Source organism: Rousettus aegyptiacus, unplaced genomic scaffold (assembly GCF_014176215.1).
Source record: "Rousettus aegyptiacus isolate mRouAeg1 unplaced genomic scaffold, mRouAeg1.p scaffold_m13_p_10, whole genome shotgun sequence".
Lineage (NCBI taxonomy): Eukaryota > Metazoa > Chordata > Mammalia > Chiroptera > Pteropodidae > Rousettus > Rousettus aegyptiacus.
This window is the reverse complement of record NW_023416285.1, coordinates 81,239,365-81,260,276: the sequence shown is the minus strand read 5'-3', so window position 1 is coordinate 81,260,276 and position 20,912 is coordinate 81,239,365. Positions and strand designations below refer to the sequence as shown.

The 20,912-nt window shown below is 33.5% G+C and overlaps 1 protein-coding gene and 1 pseudogene across 9 annotated transcripts in view; one reads left to right on the top strand and one right to left on the bottom strand.

Annotated features, from left to right (window-relative positions):
* WAC (WW domain containing adaptor with coiled-coil) overlaps positions 1-20,912 on the top strand; it is an 81,586-nt gene that overhangs the window by 12,589 nt on the left and 48,085 nt on the right. The gene's annotated exons all lie outside the window — the stretch shown is intronic.
* LOC107518770 lies at positions 4,379-5,159 on the bottom strand (annotated as a pseudogene).

Here is a 20,912-nt window from a genome sequence, read left to right as displayed (position 1 = left end):
TGATTGGGATTTGGATTGATATGGTGGAAGTAGCGTTTAAAGAGGATTTCATTCGATGTGAATATTTTGAGGCAAAGTTAGATTCTAGTGTCAAAATGGTTAGAAATGCTGAAGAAGACCTCAAGCTTGAACCTACTACTGGTAGACTCCAAGAGAAATGGTGGAAGGGGGGCCTGGATAGTTTGATTTGGGACAGGCATCTGTCATTGGGTGACCATTTTATTGCTGTTTTCATTTTGTGTGGTATTTTGCTGTATGGGGATCAGATCAAAGTTTCACTAATGTGGAAATTTCTGAATTCTACTTTGATAATGTAGAATGGCTTGAAATAAGAACTGTCTTAAACTTTCTGCTTTAAACCGAAAGGTTTACTTAATTTTTACAAATAAGAACAATAGAAATTTATCCAAAGAGAAAACATTTTTATAACAACGAAAGCAGGTTCAAGGTAGTAAAATGTGGTTCCTGCTAAGTGCATGTTGCTTTATTAAAATTAGAAGGGCAACATTTATGAAAGGTGGAATGCATTTCTGCTGCAGCCCTTCACTGTAGCTATATGTTGGGTTAATTCATATAAAATTGTTGGGTTTTTTTGTAGGTAAAAAAAGTCAATTCCATGTATTTCGATCTAGATTTATAGCATATTCTGCTTCTTGTTAGGGCAAGTCCTTGTTTTTCAGTAATGTCTAGGACATACTTAAATGTGTTTTGTCACCTGGGTAATTTTTTTTAACTTAATTATATTGCCAAAGCTGGATGTTCAAATGTTCATTGTGTTGATAATGGACATCTTTGTTCTTGATTTTAAGGGGCAAACCTCTAGAGTTTCACCTTCAAGAATGCTTCCTTTAGTTTTCTGATAGATACTTGACCAAGTTAAGGTACTTTGCTTCTCTTCCTAGTTTGCCAGCAGTATCCAGAATAGAATTTGAATCTCGAAGTTTTTCAGCAGTTGTTAAGAGAGGTAATCATACAGCTTTTTCTTCAGTGTATTGATGTAATAAATTGTAATGTTTCTTAATGTTGAAATATTTTTAACATTGAAAAAAACCTATTCTTGGTCATAGTATTTGTGATTTTTATGTGCTAATATTTTATTTTTACGTCCATAAATGAGAAGCACTATTTAGAATGGGTTAGAAAGATTTCTTTTTCTGTGCCCTGAAATGGCTTAATAGGAATTGCCAATTTCTGAAATCTATGGTTACATTCTGCCATAAAACTCTCTGGTCTTGTTGCCTTATTGTAAGATAGAACTTTGGTTCTTTTCTCACTTTTCCTATGGTTATTGATTTCGTTTCCCTACTTGCGTTAATATTTTATTAGAAAAGTTATTGATATAAAGTTTAAATTTATAAATCTGTTAGCATATTAACTCTTGTATTAACATTGTATCCTCTTCGACTTTTTAAGAATCAGACATAACCAAAGACTCATTCCTTGTATTTGGTATTTTTAAAGAAACTAATGAGAAACAACCCTTGTTTTCTATTTAATTTAGTTTTATTGGATTATTCTTTGGCCCTAATTTCTTCAGTTGAAAACTTAGTTTATTTTGATTCTTTGTTTTTTACTGAAAACATTTAAACATAAATTTTCTAAACTTTGCTGCTTAGATGATAGTGCATAGATTTTGATGCAGTTATATGGAGTAATTTCATTTTTACTTAAGTCTAGACATGATTTTTTTTCTTTTTTAGCCCAGAAGTAGTTAGAAGTACATTTTAAAATTTCTAAGTGAATTTTTTAAATCAGTATTTTTAAAATTATTATTATTTGGCTTCCTTTCTGTTAAATTCTAATTTCATTGGCCTTTTGGAATGAAGACTTTTTTTCCTTATCTCAATCAGAATACTTTTATTACTGTAAATATTTTTTGGATGTTTGAAAATAATATATTTTATCTTTGGTACAGAGAACTCTGTCAGGTCATGTAATTATGTATTACATAATATGTCTTAATTTTTATTTGATCTGTTTGTTATCAGGTGAGAAAGTTTTCCAATATTACAGTTGATTTCACTTCTCATTTTTAAAAGCACTTTTTGCTTTGTGTTCTATATGTTTTTATAATGAGTCATAACTTTTTTTAATGAGTGATTATCTGAGGCTTTGCATGCCCAGATCAGATATGTCTTTATTTTGTCCTCACATATGAAGAATGAGCTTTTGATTAGATAAAATACCATCCCTCCCCCCCTTGAATCTTTAAAAAAATTTATTTCTTGAGATAATTTAAAAATGATGATTACCATTCATTGTTGTAGATGAGAAGTCTGATATCAAACCTTGTTCTTAATGTAGCTTATCAGTTATGCTGTCTGATATCAAACCTAGTTCTTAAGGTAGCTTATCAATTATGCTGTGTTTGTTAACTTTCCCACTCCAAGGCTGAGAGCCTTTAGAATTTTTTTCTTTGTCCTAAGATCTGAAACTTCAGTCTCATTGTAAATGTGCTCTTTTTTCATACTTCTGCTTACTATTCTGTTTTAGTCTGAAGATAGCCCTTAGAGTCATTCCCCCTCTCTTCCTCCTGCTATCTATCCTACCCCTCTTTTAACTGTGTCTGACTTTTCCCCTTTTGAAACTTAGATGTCTTTTGGTTCTATTCTACTTCTTCACTTGATAAATACTAGGTATTCAGATACTTTTTGAGAACACATTGCACTCTGGGGATAGTCTCTTGGCATGTACTTCACACTAATTATTTAAAGCTGTGTTCATTTCATTCATCTATTAAAAGTTTTATTTTAGACAATCTGGTACCTTTAATTTTTATTACTTCTTGTAATTTTGTGAATCCAATCTGATAGAAATACTCTGAGAATTTAAATTATATTTTCATTTTTTCCGTGTGAAATATTGGGTTCCTGGAATGTTCGTTGTTTGTAGTTGTCTGCTCATATTTGGGAGTAAGAGTCTGGGTTAGCTACTTTCCAACAGAATACTGGTGTGGTTGTAAATGTTCAGTATCTGAGCTGTCCGTTATGGTAGTCAGTAGCCACATTTGCCTGTTGAACATTTGAAACATGGCTAGTGCAACTAAGAAACTCATTTTTAATCTTATTTAAATTTAGCCTATTGCTGTTATGCCACTTCTCACAATTGAAATTTCTTTTGGCAATTGTTAATAATCTCTTGGTTACTAAGTTCACTGAAACTCTTTCAGTTCTTATCTTTAGTCCTTTCAAGTGATTTCTCCATTGTTCATAGTTTTTTGATTTTTCATGATTTTGGTTATCTTTACTGTACGAGTGTGTTAATCCCATTCTTGAGCTCTTGAGTCTCAGATACCTGCACTGAGAAGTTAGTATTCTCTGCTGTGTTCTGTCCTTGTTGCTTCTCATTCTTTAAACCCTGTCCTTTTACTTTCAGGCCTACATATCTTTTTGCTTATTAGGAATGTTTCATATGGTGGTTCATAGATAGTGTCCTAAAATCTATTCCTAACTTGAGTATTCCCTGTCTTGGTTAATGGTGGAGAAGTCATCCTTGATTGATTTTCCTTTCCTTCTGTATTTAGGAGGAATTCTAGACCTCACTGCTCTTTTCCTAACCATTCAGTATTCTCTTCATAGATCTTTTGTCTCCTCTTTTATACATTGCTGAGTTTTAGGCTATAAATTTAAACATATCCCCTTCATTAACACCTAAAGCCTGAATCAGAATATAGAAACATCTTAGAGAAAATGATACCAGTTTAGGCGTATTCAAGGTAATATTTGTATAATTAATAACTGACAGCAGTGAGAAACTTGCTTTTGGGTATGTTGTACATGAACTTTGAGTCAGGAATTCCTCATTGTTGTAAAATAATTTCAGTTCAGTGCTGTGATAATTATGCAAATAGATGTAAACTACATTACTAGATGAACTTTATAAAGGTTAGAATGCTTACTAATTATGTGTTATTACCACAAATGTCAACAAAACAGCCCAAGAGGAGCAGAATCATTGTAACAAGTATAATTATCAATATAGTTGTCTTAATAAAGTATCATCAGGCTTAGAAAAAATAAGGTCATTGTTTTTATTACTGCCCTTTGACTTCCCTATAAATATAGTAGCAAATTCTGATCTTTTATTATTTAATCTATGAACAGATTTGCTGATATTCATGCACATAATCATTATCATCTGATTTTTAGTGGAAACTCATCAAAGCCTTAAAAATCTAATTTTAGAAGTAACTGGCTAATGAATTTTTCCTTCCATTGGTAAACCAGTGTTACTATCAATGTTAAATAAGGTGTTCACCATGCTTTATTTAAGAGCTGGAATATAGGCTTTAAAATATCTGAAGCATCATCAGATATTGTGATAATGCTAGTATAACAGCTTATGTGTGAGATTAAAATATTGGCGAGTCATGGGACATTTTTCTGAACTAATATTTTCTGGTGGCTAACAAATTTATAATCTTAATGTGGTGGATCACAGTCGTCTTTCATACAGTTCACAGATCTTTCTTACTGCTTTTCCACGAATAATCTTGAAGTTCTGAGTGTTTCAAGGTGTTGGTTATATTTTTTTGAAAATCTATCTTGAGTGCATTTTCATTGTTATTACATTTTGAGCCAAAGAAAGGGCATCCGCAGTTTTCTTTAATTCAATTTTCAGTTTTTCCTGGTCTACCAGTTTTTTATTTTCTGCTTCCAAAATATGTTCTTCCTTGTTAAGCTTTTCAAGAGCGATTTTAGTTTTTCATTCTCTTTCATGGTGTTTTTGGCAGTTCTGGTAACTTTAAGTTTTGTGTGACAGTTCTTTTGCCAGCTGATTAATGAGGGTAACCAGATGTCTCAACACTAGCCAAAAAAATAATGAAAATCCAGAAATGTAAAGATTTCTTTGTAGCGTGAAAAGCTTCATCTGTGTACATTCATGGGCACCAGGTCTGCTGGGTGGGCGCTTTTCAGTGGCAGGAGTAGAGGAATATTTCCTTAACTTTTCTCAATAGTATCGAGAAGAAGAACAATTGGTGGGATTAGAATAGTAAGGAAAGCCTTTTTTCAGGAAGTTGCAAGTCGTAATTTTATCCAGTATGTTAAAGGAAATATTTTCTACTATCTCTGAGGTGGAATAAAAGGTAAACAGAAGATCTAAATGAGCCTTGTTTCAGCATAAAGAAAAGTTCCGACTGCGGCCCTTTGGGGTATCATTTTTTTTCTCTTCACACCCATTCTTTGGCCTGCCTGGCTCCCGGTGCTGCTCCATAGCCATAGATGTGCAAGAAGTCAGACATAGTGGGGAGAGCGCAGGGAAAAGGGGCTGGGCATGGGGCAGGTTTTCATTATGTTTTATTGACAACATAATTGTCCAGATATGAGTTTCCCTCCTCACTTTCTCATAGTTATCTGGGAAATCTTCCTATTTTGTGTATATAGAGGACACTGAAATGAAAATACTCTTATGTTCATGCTAGAAAGTGAGTATCTCAGAATAGATTTCTGCTTGTAAATATAGCTTGAAGATTTGAATAATTTACAATTTCTGAATCACCATTGCCGAGTCCAGACATCTCTTTACTCAGCCATTTTCTCTTCTCCATGTACTACAGTCATGTAAAACCTCTGACCCAGTCCTAGAACATCAAATGCTGTTGTCTCTTTTTATATGTTTTCACAGCCCAAACTGTCCTCTCTCCACTCCTACCCTATCTTTTTTTTCTTGGAAGACCTCCTTATCCTTCAAGATCCCAGTTCTTTATTGTGTGAAAGTTTCCTTAAACCTATTTCTGTTAGCACTCTTTTACAGCGAATTATAATTATTTACATACGTGGTTTGCCTGTTCTACTGTGAACTACTGGAAGGTAGAGACTTTGTTTTAATTCTTATTGTATCAGGGCCTGGCATATAAATGTAGGCGCTCAGTAATATTAAATTAATATCTTCTATGCCCTTTGACATATCTAGTACATGCCAGAAACAGGTAAGTGGTAGTAGCGTTCAGAGAATTAATTGGTTTCAATTGAAAGTTAATTTTCAGGTGTGGTTAAAAGTAAAATAATTTAGTATTCTAGAATTTCCACAATGATTGGATTGAAGTTTATTTTGTACTATTTATGAAGGAGGAAAATTGTTTATTCAGACCTTTAGGGAGTTACATAAACTTTAACAATAATCGTGCATATAGTTGGCATGTTAATTCCAACATACTACCAATCCCTTAAGTGGCCTTGAGTGTTAGGCTAGTGTTAGTTGCCTTATTATAATCCTGCATGATATTATGTGTAATTTGATAAAATGACGTTTAAAATTCTACAGCCTTTTTAAAACTAATTTTGACATGCTCCTTTCCTAAATTGTTTTTGAAATTCTCTTAAATCTATACCCTACTTGTTAATGAGATTTTATAGTTTTACCTTCTATAGTGTATTAGACAGAATAATTGGTTGGATATGGGGGGTTTAGTTTTTTTTTTCTTTTTGGTCTGTTTTCCAAATATAACTCTGAATAGTCAATAAGGTTTTTCAAGCTTATTGAAATCAAGAATTTCTCTAGGAATTCTTATATATGGTGCTCCATAGCCTTCATTTTTGAGAATTGATGCTCTAATTATTTTTAATTAGTGATTCATTGTGTTGTGATTTTATCCCTACAAGTGACTAAAATGTTAACTGAAGATCATTCTTTATCAGGAAGAAAAAAGTACAGTAACATGGCATACTTCATAGCTCTTGATCTTGTGCATTTCAATGGTAAAACTGTGACTTAAAAGTAAACTCAGAGAAAAAATAGAAACTATTTCAACCCAGCAACAGCCCAGTTGAAGCCTTTTGGGGTTGAATTCAAATCTTGTTGAAAATGCAAGAGCTACAGCAATAGGCCATTTTTAATTACTCTTCAATCCCATTTTGTTTTTGGTGTGAAACAATATTAACTAACTTTTATTCTACCATATTTACCAGTATTTTCATTGAATTAGTAGTTTTAATAGTTGAGTACATCTTCAGTGATTAAAATATTAGCTTAAGCTCCTTGAATGAATATGTTATAGGCTCTGAAATGGTTTCTCAAAGAGGAATAATAAATATTTTGAGAATTAACATCATTGGAGACTTTATAAGGTGAATGCTTTGAAAGTTTCTATCAGCTTTTTGTGTGAGTATTCTAATATTTATTTTTAAAAAATTATTATATTTGTCACTTTTCCAAATTTTTATCAGTATGCTTCAAGGTTTGTATGATTTTTAAAAAGCTATCTTCAGGCTTTTTTTCAAAAAAGTATCAATACATTTTTGTAGATGTCGGAATGACTTATCACATGATAGTTTTTCCTTGGTCTAGATTCAGAATTGATCACATCAGATAGAGAAAGTCAGGCTTATTGGTTAGAAGGGTACTTAAGTTTTGGTTATCAGCCCTGTCTCTTTATGAGTGTGTTAACGTGACTTGAGTCAGTTCTGACTCTAAGCGACCCCATGAGTGATGTCCACAATGTCCTGTCCTCAAAGCCCTACTTAGTACCTGTAGACTTATGCTGATGGCTTTTATAGAGTCAATCCTATCCATATTTGGTCTTTCTTTTTTCCTACTGCCTTCTGTTTTCCCCAACACATTAATATCTTTTCCAAAGAACCCTTCCATGATGTGCCTAATGTAGGATAATTTCAATTTTGTGTCTTTGGTTTCCAGTGATATTTTAGGTTTAATTTGTTTTTGGACTCACTTATTTGACATGGTATTTGTAGAACTCTCCTCCAACACCATATTTGAAATGACTCAGTTTTTTTTTTTCCTATCGGCCTTCTTCACTGTCCAACTTCTGTGTCCCTACATAGTAATTGGAAATCTGAGGGTGTGGATGATATTAACCTTTGTTTCTAATGACTCATCTTTGCTATTGGTGATCTTTCCTAATTTTTCCATTGCTATCTTTGAGTCTCAGCCTTCTTTTTATTTCTTGGCTGCAGTCTCCATTTGAATTGATGACTTAATAACCAAGGTAAGCAAAAAATCTTTTCTCAATGTTAAAAGTTGTGCCTTTCTTCTGTGGTCATGATTTTTGTCGTCTTGATGTTCAAATGCAGTCGTCCTTTGGCACTTTTTAAAATTTAATCAGAAACTGTTTCAAATCATTGCTACTTTCCAACGGTAAGATGGTATTACCTGAAAATCTTAAATTACTGCTATTCCAGTTCCACCAATTTCATTCCTCCTCCTGAGTCTAGACTGGTTTTCCTATGATATGTTTTGCATACAGAATAAAAAAAGGGGGAGATAAAATGAATCATTACCTGACATTTTTGCCTATAGGAAACCCATTCTGTCTCTCCAAATTCTGTTCTGATGGTGGTTTTCTGTCCACAATACATGATACACATCAGGACAATTAAATGCTGAGGCACATCCATTTCTTTCAGAGAAACCCATAGCCTTTTATGATCCATGCAAAAACTTTACTGTAGTCTATAAGAATTGACTAACATGAAATCCTTTGGAGCACTCAAGTATCTTTCTGTAATTCTTTCAACGTCATTAAGATTGGTATTAATGGAGAAAGGCAGGGAAGCATATAAAGATCGTCTGTTTTGTTTTGTGCAGTGTTATTTTAGAAGACCCTTATTGGTTGATCTCTGGGTTTTCAATGTATATGTCATAGCATCATATTAAGGAACTACTACCAAATGAAATTTAAAACCTAGAAAAAAATGTTGACTCATAGAACCAGAACTCTTTAAATATTGACTGTGTTCTAATTGTAAGAAAGTTCCTGTTTGAATGTGGATATATGTGTCTTTTAGGATGGTATCCTGCTGGAGATAGATGATTGTTAATTTGATAACAAGAATTAAGATGAGAACATGTAGAGTGGAAAGAGCACCAGTCTTGCAATCTGGATATTGTAGTTTTTATTTTGCTGGTTATAAGATTTTTGACTATTGGCAGGTCGTATAACTTATTGGCTGCTGCTTTTATTTTTTTCTTACCTTTTTAACAAGGTTTAATTGATAATTTCCAAGTTCCTTTCAAAATAAATGGCTTCAGACATGTGCAGGAAAACCTTCCAGTTTTTGTGCTTTAATTTATGCTTTCATACATTTGCTTTGTGTCCTGCTATTGCATGGCAATCAGAATTCTCCATGCCAGAAGGATAGTATGTATGACTTTTGTGTGAGGACCTTTCGAATATTTCCAACCAAGGTTCACTTATCATTTTTTCATTGCTATATAGAGAAGAGTAGAACATCACGGTAGTTTTCTTTGCATTTATGAATTTAAATTGAGAAATAAGGTTGAAAATTTTCAAGATAACAAGCAGAAATCCTAAAGTTTTTACTATATGTACTATGTCAATACAGCTTCTGATTTATTAAGTCTTACATTGCCCGCCAAATATATTATTCATTTTTTTTGCTTTAAGACAGCAAATATTCATTTTGACTCTCAAAAATACTGAATGTTAAACATCTTTCAATTAATCTGTTGGTCAAATAAATAATCTGGTGGGTTTACTTTAAATATATGAAATATTTTCTATTTTATAGTCCAGAAATTCTTATATATTCTTTGTATTTTAAATTTATACAGCCTTTTCTGGTTTTTACTTAATAGATATAGGTGAGGTATTTACAGTATTATAAAACAGGAATTATGCAATTATATAGTGACATTGAAGATTGAGGGAAGGGTTGTTACTGGTTTTAAGCTTAAAGTATATAACATAGTGTAAATATTAATACCTAAATTTGTCAGTTTACTTTAGGTGAAATTGTATTTTCAAAACATAGCAATCTTGCATGAATTAATACTTGTGTTCATAATGTATAGGTTTTTATGTGTAATGTAATGAGCACTGAGATTGGGGTGAAACATGCTTGTTATTTACTTACTGGTTGTATGAGCTTTGCTTTTCCTTGCATCTTGGTTTCTTTGCTTAGCTCTTAACTTTCTTAATGCTATTATCCTCCCTTATCTCAACATGAGTCGTTTACATTTTGCCCCTGAAGTAGCTTTTGAATCTTCATTTTTTCTAGCTCAGACCATTATCTTTTGCCTGAATTACTGCCACTTCCTTTCCCCTGGTTTATTCCCCATATCAGAATTTCCTTTTTTTGAAAAGTACATTTGCTCTTCCTTTGCATAAAAATCTTTGTGTCTTCCAACTGCCCTCAAGATTAAGTAAAAAAGGTTTCAATGAACAGTTTGCTACATCTCTATATTTTTGTAGCGCTTGTGCACTCTTCAGTTCTTGAAGATAATAGGAATTCTGTGTACATGGGAACTTCACCTGAGTCGTGTCCTTCTCCAGCCCCTTTTGCCTAGTTAATTCCTTTCTATTTTTCAAACTTCAGCTTAGAAGTTACTTCTAACCTCCCAATTCCCAGTGTAGGTTAAGTTAGCACGTCTGTTATCACATATAACCCTGTATGGTGATATATCATAGTGTTCAAAACTGAGCTTCTCATTTTCCCCTCTCAAGCCTGCTTTTCCCACAGTCTTCTGCATTTTGTTAAATAGAAACTACAGTTTCCAAGTTGCTCAGGCCAATAATCTCGAACCTCCTAATGGTTTTGTCTGTTTTCTTACTTTTCAACTCTTCTGTTTGTTCTCAATACAGCAGTCATATCAAGTCACTCCATTGCTCAAAACCCTCTCGGATTTTCTTTAAAAAGACCCTTAGGCCCTGTATGATTTGTTACTCCCTCCATTGTCACCTTCTGACTGTGTGTCTCTAGAGTACTCTTGCTGAGAATTAGCCACACTACCCGCCCTTGTAGGTTCCTTGAGCATTTCAGGCACATTCCTGCCTCACAGTCTCCTCTGTCTTTGTTTTTCCTTCTTTCTGGATATCTCAGATATTTTGTTAGGTAGTTTGAAAATGATATATAAGATGGGTAATTAAGAGTAATTACTAGAGAGTAATAACCCCGAATGAATTGAAATGGAATAATCAAAAGGATTACAGTGATATCTGTGGTATGTACTGTGGTTCTTACCCAGGGCAGCAACAGATTGTTCAAATGCTTGGTTTCTCATAAATCTTTTCTCCTGTCAAAGGACTTGATATCTAATCTTAAGACTAAATCTGGTTATTATTTAGGATCTATAGAGAGGTGGGGTTTTGGCATTATTTTTGGACAAAAAGTAAAGATGTACTGTAAAATATACTGCCAGTAATCTTAAGTCTTATCAATTTTTCAGTATTCTTTAGAACATACTTCAGTATATTAAAGGGAAATCAGTATTCATTATATTTTAGAGAAACATTCTGGTGTTGTTTTTTCATAGTCAGAAAAACGTACAATTGTTTCTCAAAGTGTGATTCATGCACCACTTGCCCTAGAATCACTTGGGGTGTTTAAAAATGCCACTCTGTCCCACTCAAGAGCAACTGAATCAGAACCTCTGGATAATGATACCGGGATGTCTGCATATTTAACTTCCCAAAAGTTATATCGATGAGCATAAAAGTTGGACAACCACTGCTTTGTGCTATATGAAAGAGTTATAGTGGAGTGGAGGAACTAAGAATCCCATGACATAATTAATTGCAGAAAGTCTGGGATAAACTTTAAAACTTAAAAACGTATTTATTTAAAATTTTAAAAAACTGGATTAAAACTTTGATACTAAGAGAATCCATGCCCTTTAAATATGCAGAAGTACCCTTCATTTTTTTTTTTTTTTTTTCTGGAAGCAAGTATGATGTATTTGGGGACTAAATAGGATCCATTTGGAGTTGTCAGTACTCAAGCACCTAATTCTTAGTGACATTTTGTCACTTGAGCATTACACTAGAGAACATTGGGAATATCTTTTAGGTCAAACCAATGAAACATACATATATAATATTGTGAAGATTTTTACAACCCCTGCTTTCTAGGGAAATATCTCTCTTAGTGCTTTGGTTGCATCAAAAAATTTCATGTCTTATAGTAATTGTGAACTGTTTTACATTAGCACTTTTTAGCCTGGATGTGAATGGGTTATTTTGCTTTGTGGAGAGCTCTGTTTTACTTCCCTGCTGAGGAGAACTTTGCCACTATAATTGATTTAATGTATATGAATTTTAAAATAGAGATAATCCTAAATATTTGGGCCTAGTAGTTGCATACATTGGTTACACTTCTGAAAAGGCTGATAAGTCAAGATTATTTAACTCGAAACAGTCTTTTTCTAATAAAAATGGATATTATACCCTGAGGTGTTTAGAAATTAACTTGAGTACCAGTAAATCGACTAATAAACCGTCAGACATAATTCATTACATTTTCAGTGCCAGTAAAAATTGCATATTGAGGCAGTATACCAACAGTTTTATTATCACCTATGTAAAGGATATGAGATTTAGCAAGCAGATCAGTCCTTGGAGTTAAAAATTTACCTCTGGAATTATCTTCATTTATTTCCTGTTGTCACATTACTTTTTTCTCTACTGCTATGTTCAACAGTCTACTCTTACACATGTAAATTATAAAAAGTTTTATGTAAGCGAACCAACCTGTGTTTAAGTTCAGAATTTTCCATTCTTCATCTTGGTCCTCATTATTGTGTACTTTATTGTATCAAAGACTACAACGGTTGATATTAATGAAAGCCAGTAAAATAATACTGAGTTTGCTTCAGAATTAGTAAAATGTGATGTGCCCAATATGTTCAGAGAATTCCAAGGTGGGACAGTCCTGGGGAATAAAGACGCATTGCAAAGAGTAGAACATAAATTTTATACACTGTAGACTTTTTGGTTGGTAGAGTTGGCAGACACCTAGAAATGAATGGTTGAAAAAGATTGACCAGCAGTGAAAGGTTAGAAAATATCAGAAAATCATAGAATGAAGAATGTGTAGTAGAGCATTGGTACAAATCAACCAAGATGAATTTGTTGATATAAAAGATAGAATTGGTGAGGGAAGAATACATTAGGGGGAGAGATTGAAATAGCATATATGAATACATTGAGCACCTGTTGTGTGCCAGGCACTCTGGACATTGCAGACAATAGGATATTTAAATTTGCCTGTAGAAACTGATGCTGTCTTGGGAGAGATAGATATTAAACTAATAATACATGAGTTAGAGAAAAAGTGCTGCTTCATAGGAAAATAGAGTTGAATAAGAGGAAATAAGATAATCCTGGGAAGTATGGGTTGCTATATAGAAGTATAGGGGTTGCTATGTAGAAATGAGGAAGGCAGGCATAGGAATATGGGATAAAGGAAGTATGTATTCCAGGCAGAAAACAGTAAATGTCAAGGCCTTTTGGTCAGAGTGTGCTTGATGTGTTTGAACAAGATAGCACCAGTGTAGCCCCAGTGTTTTTAGAGTGGGGAAGTGATTGATCAAAGATTATCTCAGAGATAGCAAGGGGGCCAGATCACAGAGAGCCTTGTAGACTTTGAAAAGGATTTAGGCTTTTCCTCTGAGTAAGGTGAAAAGCCATTGGAGGATATGGAATGACTTAATCTCTTTGAATAAGAGAAGCTGGAGATCACTTAGGATAATGTTGCATTAGTCAGAGGTGGCTTGGATTAGGATAAAAACAATAGAAGTAGTATATTCTGGAAGTAGTTTGAAAGAATCAGCTGATGAATTGGAAGTTAAGAATGACTTCCAAGATTTTTAGCCTAAGCTTGTGTAAGTTGAAATTGTTATGTATTAAGATGAAGGCTATAGAATCAAAGGTTTAGGGTATGAGGAATATCAGGAGTTTTGGTTGTTTTACATCTGAGAATCCTGTTTAGGATACACAATGGAGAGCTGGTGTAGGTAGAAGGCTGTGAGTCTGGAATTTAAGGGAGAGATGGGTGGAGTCAGTCATCATGTAGAGTGAATTTTAAACCATGAGATTAGATTTTATCCAGACTCCATAGAAAATGAGTCAAGACCAGGGGTCTGCAGACTTTCTCCAAAGGGCTAGATTAGTAAATATTTTCATCTTTGCAGCCATAAGGTTTTTTTGCAAATACTCAACTCTACCAGTGTAGTGCAAATGCAGCCATAGGCGTTGTGTAAAGGAATGGTTGTGGTCAGATTTCACCAGCAGGAAGTTTGTCCACCCCTGCTGTAGACAAAGAAAGGGATAGCTTCAGATTGATTTTGTGGTGCTATGATGTTTAGAAATCAGGAACTTGAGGAAGGACTAGCAAGGGAGAGTGAAGAGCATCCAGTGGACTAGAAGACAACCTAGAGAGTATCTCTGCTGGAACCCAAGTCAGGTGTTTACATTGATCTTGGTGAGAGCAGTTTCAGTGGTCCTAGGGGAATGAAGACCTAAGTAGGGTGGGTTTGTAGAGTAGGAGGCGAAGAGGTGAAGTCAGTGGCTAACAAACTTTTATTAGAGGAACTGTGCTATAACAGCGGAATAGAGAACAAAACTGTGGCCAGGGTAGGGTGTGGGTTCTTTTTTCTTTTCTTAAAAATGGGGCCACGGAAGAGTATTAGTATGCTGGTGGAACCAATCCAGTAGAGGAAAAAATTAGAAGGGCAAGTGCTGGAGTAAGGTTGAGATTTAGTGTACAGATTGAAGAGTTGGCCTTAGATTGGCACATTAACAGTTCATTGATAATAAGGTGGCTTATTACTATTTTAGTGTATATACTGATTATTTGCTGTTTACTTAATTATAGCTGTAGAAGTCACTGTAGCACCAATTTTTAAGCTAAGCATGGTAAGGTTCTTGCATAAAGATGTTTTGTTTAGTGGCACTTTACTGCTGATGTGATGCTGTAGGAACTTAACTCTTGTTTATATCAATTAGCTTATAAAATTGGTTTCGTTATTTGTTTTTTCACTTAAAGTCTCAATCTATGATGCTAAATGAGGACTTCTGTAGTTGCTATTGTTAAATGGGTTTCCTTAATGCTTTTAAAATGCAGCCTTTGTTGTTGTGGATGTTCTGTTAAAAGTACCTTGCAGGTCACTTAGGAGCAAGGGAAGAGAGACCATTTCTGCTTTTTTCTGTTCTATATTTGTGCTGGGTAATAATATTTCATTTTAGAGATTTCTTTTTTAAAGATTTTGATGAAAAAATTTAATGACATGTTGGAGTTAAAAGAACAGTAATGCAAGGTGATGATCTGCTGTAGCTCTCACAGAACTGTGTATTCTCCCCAGTTTAAGAAATAAAACATCACAAATTAAGGAAGCTCCTTGTGTACTACTGTACTACTACCCTTTCACAGTCACATTATCTTCTGAATACCTTACCCTTACCCCTTTCCCAAAATTGTCCTGATTTTGGTACTTGTTATCCCTTGAATTTGTGTTGATTTTGTGTTTATCTAAAGTGCACTTCTGTAGATTTTCTTTTGACAAAAATTTAACCAGATATGAAAAGTTTGCTTTTAATTGATATCTTTGAAAAAGGATCATTTAAAACAATTTACATTAGGGTATGTGGATGTGTGTTATTTTAATGAGATTTGACCCTAAAGAGGGAAATGGGGATTGTAGAGTTTTTAAGTTTTTTCATTAGGTAGGGTGGTGGGTGAAATATTCTGGCTCCTTCTAGACTATTTAGAATCTTTTTGAGGTGGTGGGGTAGGGTTAGGTGAGAGAGTAAGGGGCAGAGAGCCAGGGACCGATTTGTGTTATATGCTGAAGACATTTGAGATGAGTTCTGTTTTCTAATAGATTTTCTAAATGTTTTTTAACAGTTCCTTAAGGGCAATGACAGTAAATGAAAATGTGTTTCCAATACAGTGATCTGAGCATTTACAGCAGGCTTTATAATCTGGTACATGTTGTCCTAGCACATAGTAGATGCTGAAGAATATGGTAATTTAACGAGCAAATAATGTTATGGGTAATACTTGTTTCTGGCTTTGAATGTAGTTTAACAATACACTTTTTTAGGAGATTAAGAAAGTAACAAAAATTAGTAAAATTGGCAGTAGGTATTTCATTCTGTCGCTTAGTTGAAGAGGATAAACTAAATATTGACTGTCATATACCGCATGTCAGTTATGTAAATAATGATGCATCAATGGCTTTGGGGTGTAAGAAAATAAAAGCATTAGGGCAAGGACTGTAAGCCATGTTTGTCTTCCACTTATTAACTCTGTAGCCTTTCATTATTTGTTTTTGTTTTTTTAACTCTAAGCCTTTTACTATTCCCTCAAAGATTTGCTTGGGGATTAAATAGAATGAGCCTGAAATCTAACAATTCATTCCATATATAAGGTGATCAAAAAATGTTAATTTTTTGTTTGTTTGTTTTTGTATTTTATGTGACTCTGAGTAAAAGTGTATTTGAATTTAGGCACAAAGAACCATCTTATTCTTTCAACATTACTCTTCAAGTTATCTGACTCTTTTTCCTTATACCTGAGATGTTCAGTAATAATAATCTGTGTCTTCTTAATTTTGGTTTACAGCCATGCTTAATGATTGAGATTGAGATTTTGGAGTTGAAAAAGGGGGAAGGTTATATGTGGCACTGCTTTTTCTTTTATTGAAACTGTTTCTTGAAATTTGACTCTCAAAATACTGTATAGCACTAATCAGTTAGGTTTGGGAATTTTGCAGTGAGTGTTGACATAAAGTATCTTAAGTCCTTTCAACTTTTCCAAATTAATGGAATCTACAGCAACAGAAGAGACTTTGCTGTATTTTTAAGGACATTTATAGTAAAACAGTACTGGAGTACGTCCTTTCTGAAATGGCATCAAATCCAGAAGTGTTAAAAAAAAAAAATGAGGAACAAAAGGATAATGGCAAAGTGTAAGTTGGCCAATATTGGTGTTGTCTGTAGAAGACAGACTTATTTGGAGAAAGTTTTGGTGCTTACTGAAATGGTGATGGGGTGAGAGAAAAGCTTTGGAGATTAGACAAGTGAGTAGGAGTGATTAAACATCTTAGAGGAGATTAGGAAGTTTAGTGAAAACGGTGAGGAGCAATGATGAAACCACATTGGGCAAAAATGACTTTAGGAGTAGGGGGCCAGTGCGAGAATAAAACCACAACACCTATACTTGTTAACAGGCAAGAGAATAGAAGGAGCAGTCACACTTGGGTTTACAGCTGCTTGTTTTAGCTGGTTTACTTTTAAAAAAATTATTTTAAGATAATTGTAGATTTGCTTGCAGCTATAAAAAAAAATCTAGTTTGCTGCAAAAGTAACATCTGCCATGATTACGACCATGAAATTGGTTTATCAATATAGTCCACTGGCCCTCTTCAGATTTCACCAATTTTACATGCATGCGTGTATATTTACTTCCCCGCAGTTTTATCACATGAGCAGATTAACATAATTACTGCCACAATCAAGATAAGAACAACAGTTCCTCGAAATTTCTTGTGTTAACTCTTTTATGGCCACAGCCACCTCCCTCCTTCTACTCTTCCCTAACCTTTAGCAACCAGTAATCTGCTGTCGGTCTCTATAATTTTGTCATTTGAAGAATGTTATATAAATGGAATCACACTATATAATATTTTGAGATTGACTTTTTTCACTCAGCATAATTCCCCTGAGAACCAAGGGAATATTTATCAATGTGTTCATTATTGAGTCACAAAGTGTTCTATGCTATGATTATTCCATACTGTAACTATTCACCTTTGAAGGACATTTGTGTTGTTTCCAGTTTGGGGCTATTAAAAATATAGCTGTACATTCTTATACAAGATTTTGTTTGAAATAACTTAATTTCTCTTATAAATGTCTAAGAATGTCGTTGCTGGCATGATAGTAAATGTATCAGCTATGCTTTTCATTTTGTTCAGAAAGTAATACAGGCAACTCTTTTAGATAACCTATACTTCTATATTTGGTCAGTGTATTGAGTGGAATAAATATATTATTCATTTAGTATATTGAGGGCAATCTCAAACTCTTGAGATTCATATTTTCACAGAGGTACATTTCGCTGCTACTCTTTTTTTTCCCCAGATTTAAAAACTGGGTGTTCAAAAAGCTGTCACCTAATCTAGAATGTGACATTTATACCAAAATGCCACCTCTACTCTAATGCCATTGTCAACAATTTTACTTTAAAATTAAATACAATGAATGGTAAAATTGTTGGATGTTATTTAATCTGCTTTTGAAGATTTCGGAGACTTGAAAAAGTTGAAGTATATGTTTTAGCTATGGTAGACCTCTAGTTCTAATCCTGGTTATCAGAATCACCTGGGAAATTCAAACAAACATGGAAATCCTTAGATTATTAAAAGTGGTAGATAGTATGGGACTGGGAATCTTAACTGTTCGTAAAGCACCTCAGTTTCTTTTGATACATGATTAAGTTTGAGAAACTAAACTAAGTTCCAGGGAAGAACGATTTCTACCTTATTCTGTGTGTTGCACTATCTTTGGCATGCAGTAAATGTTTAGTAAATTAAATATTTGTTAAATGAGTACGGTGTGTAGTGTAGTGGTAGAGTGTTGACTGCTTTTACAAAATTACAACAAAGGAAAAATTTAGAGTATAGTTTTGAGTAAATTAACTTCTGCTGTATAGTCATTGGCACTAAATAAACCAGTTATCAAATAAACACTTGGTAGTCATAAATGGATGCTGATTACAGTATTAAGCAGATGAGTTTCACTATATTCAGTGAACATTGTCAGTCTTTTCCATTTTGTAATTTGTTATTTTGATTTTTCTTGTGATTGTCTTAGTCCTCCTATTATTACTCATGAGTGACATCTGAGTTAGCAATATAATTATCTGGGTCACATTCATTTCTTTTCTCTTAGCACAAGGTATTACTAGTCTTTATTCTGATATTTAGTATTTCTGTGGGAGAAGTCTGAGGTCAGCCCTTTTTTGTTTGCTTTATAAGTGACATGCTTCTGCCTGGATTTTAGAATTCTTTATGCTTAAAATTCAACTATAGTAGGATATGAGGATATGTGTCAGTTTTTAGTTTTTATTGGTTCTTTTATTACTTTTTTCTGATACATGGTGAGCCTCCTTTAGTCTCCAGATTGAGATCTTCCTTTATTTCAGGAAAGCTTGCTTTTATTTATACTTGTGAATGTTCCTTTTTCAGTTTTCTTCAGGATCTGCAGTTTTACATATGTTGGCTTCAGCTTTCCTCTCTGGCATCTTATTTCTAAATGTTGTCATCTCTGTCTTTTTGTCCTGTATGCGTTGTGATATTTCTCAGGTCTCTGTGTTCCTTATTGTTGACATTGGTTTCAGCAGTGTTGATTCTTTTATTACTTATAATGTGGTTTTTGTTTAATGATTTCATTTCTTAAGTTCCTCTTTCTGTTTATTCCAGCTTCCCCCCTTTTTATATACCCTCATATCTCTGTATTTTTTTTGTTTCATAGGAGTCATGTTATGTCTACTCTGACGTAGAACAGAATTTGTCTAAAAAATTATTGGTGTCCTGAGATTTCTTTGAAAGTATTTTCTTCACTTGTTTATGTTATATACCCACACTTTTGTCTCTGCACAGACTCTATGTAGGATGATTTCTGTGTACCTGTCTTCCATGCAGTTATTATGTTGGGCCTTTATAAAATATATATATAATATTTAATATGTATATTATACATGTATGGTATGATTAGATTCTCTTTGATTCTGTTTCTTATTCTCCTGGGCATTATTTTAATTGTATCCCTAAAAGTTGGTGATTCCATTAATTTTTACCATACTTAAATTGTAATTTGATGGGTTATTTCACTTTACTGTTATTTAAAGGATGAAGTCTATATCAGTGAAAAGATGTCCATGATATGTTATTTTAAGCAGGAAAAAAAGCAAATTGTAGAAGATGTGATGTTTAGTCCAATTAGTGTTTTTTGCAAATATTTTTTAATCCATGCATTAAAAAGCCTAGAAGGATACACACTGACTTTAATTATTGTTGTTATGTTTCCGCATTAAGTTATAAAAATAATATATTTGTAAAAAAAAACAATAAACCGAAGCAATAAAGATATTTCATTTTGGGGAAAAAGTTGACAGTTCATAATCTGAATCTATATCAGGGAAAGAGGTGGGCAGTATCTATTAGTAGGAGAGTAATAATGTGGGAAAGTAGCAGTTCATTCTGTTTTCTCTTAGTTTTCTCAGTATTTGATTAATTCTCTCATGTGGGGGTACATGGCAACGCCTCAGAGTGGCAAGGCTCTCCTCTGATTCAGATAGTTTTCTACTTAATTGGACCCAAAGAGTCAACTTATTGGGCGAAGCAACCCTTTATTCCCAACCCTTATCTCTGCCATAGTTCTAACAGACTAGAGAAATTGGATGTTGGCCTTCAATATTTCTCTGCATTTGAGTATGGATTTAGATGTCTGTAGAAATTACTTATTAGTACTTTTTTGTTAGGTCGTGATGATTGTTCTTTTGTCGGATTTGATTAAATGTCCTTTTTGAGTTTTTTAATTTTGATATGTCTCTGTATTTGCCCTCTATGAACTTATGCCGTCTTCAGTTCTGAAAAGCTGCTTTTAACATAATTTTCATCATCAGATATTTTGTTTTCCGAATCATTTGTTAAAATACATGTATCGTTCCTATCAGAGTGGCTTTTAAAATCAATTCAGAAATAATGTCTTAAAATCACTTTTACATGGTTTTTTTCAGTATTAGATATTGATAATTCCATTTTTATATGAATTGGGATTTCAAACACCTAGATAAATGGTATACAGAACATAAATGTTCCTCTGATTACATATTTAGATACATATATGTGCAATATGGAGTATAATCTTATATTAAAAATGATGATGTAGAATCCCATTGAGTTAGACGTTCTGGATATTAAGTAGAAAAAAATCCACATATAAATTAGTGTGATTCTATCTTTGGGTATTATATGTACATGTAGAATAAAGTGTGTAAGGATTGTTGTGTCTCCTGATGTTTTTCTGTAGCTTCTGGTTACAGTAATACCTGTTCTTTACTTTAGAAAATCATAGTAGTTATTGCAGTTTTAAAAAATGATGAAGTCTGTTAGGTAATTTGGTGTTAAAAGGTATTGTGTGGTGATATAAA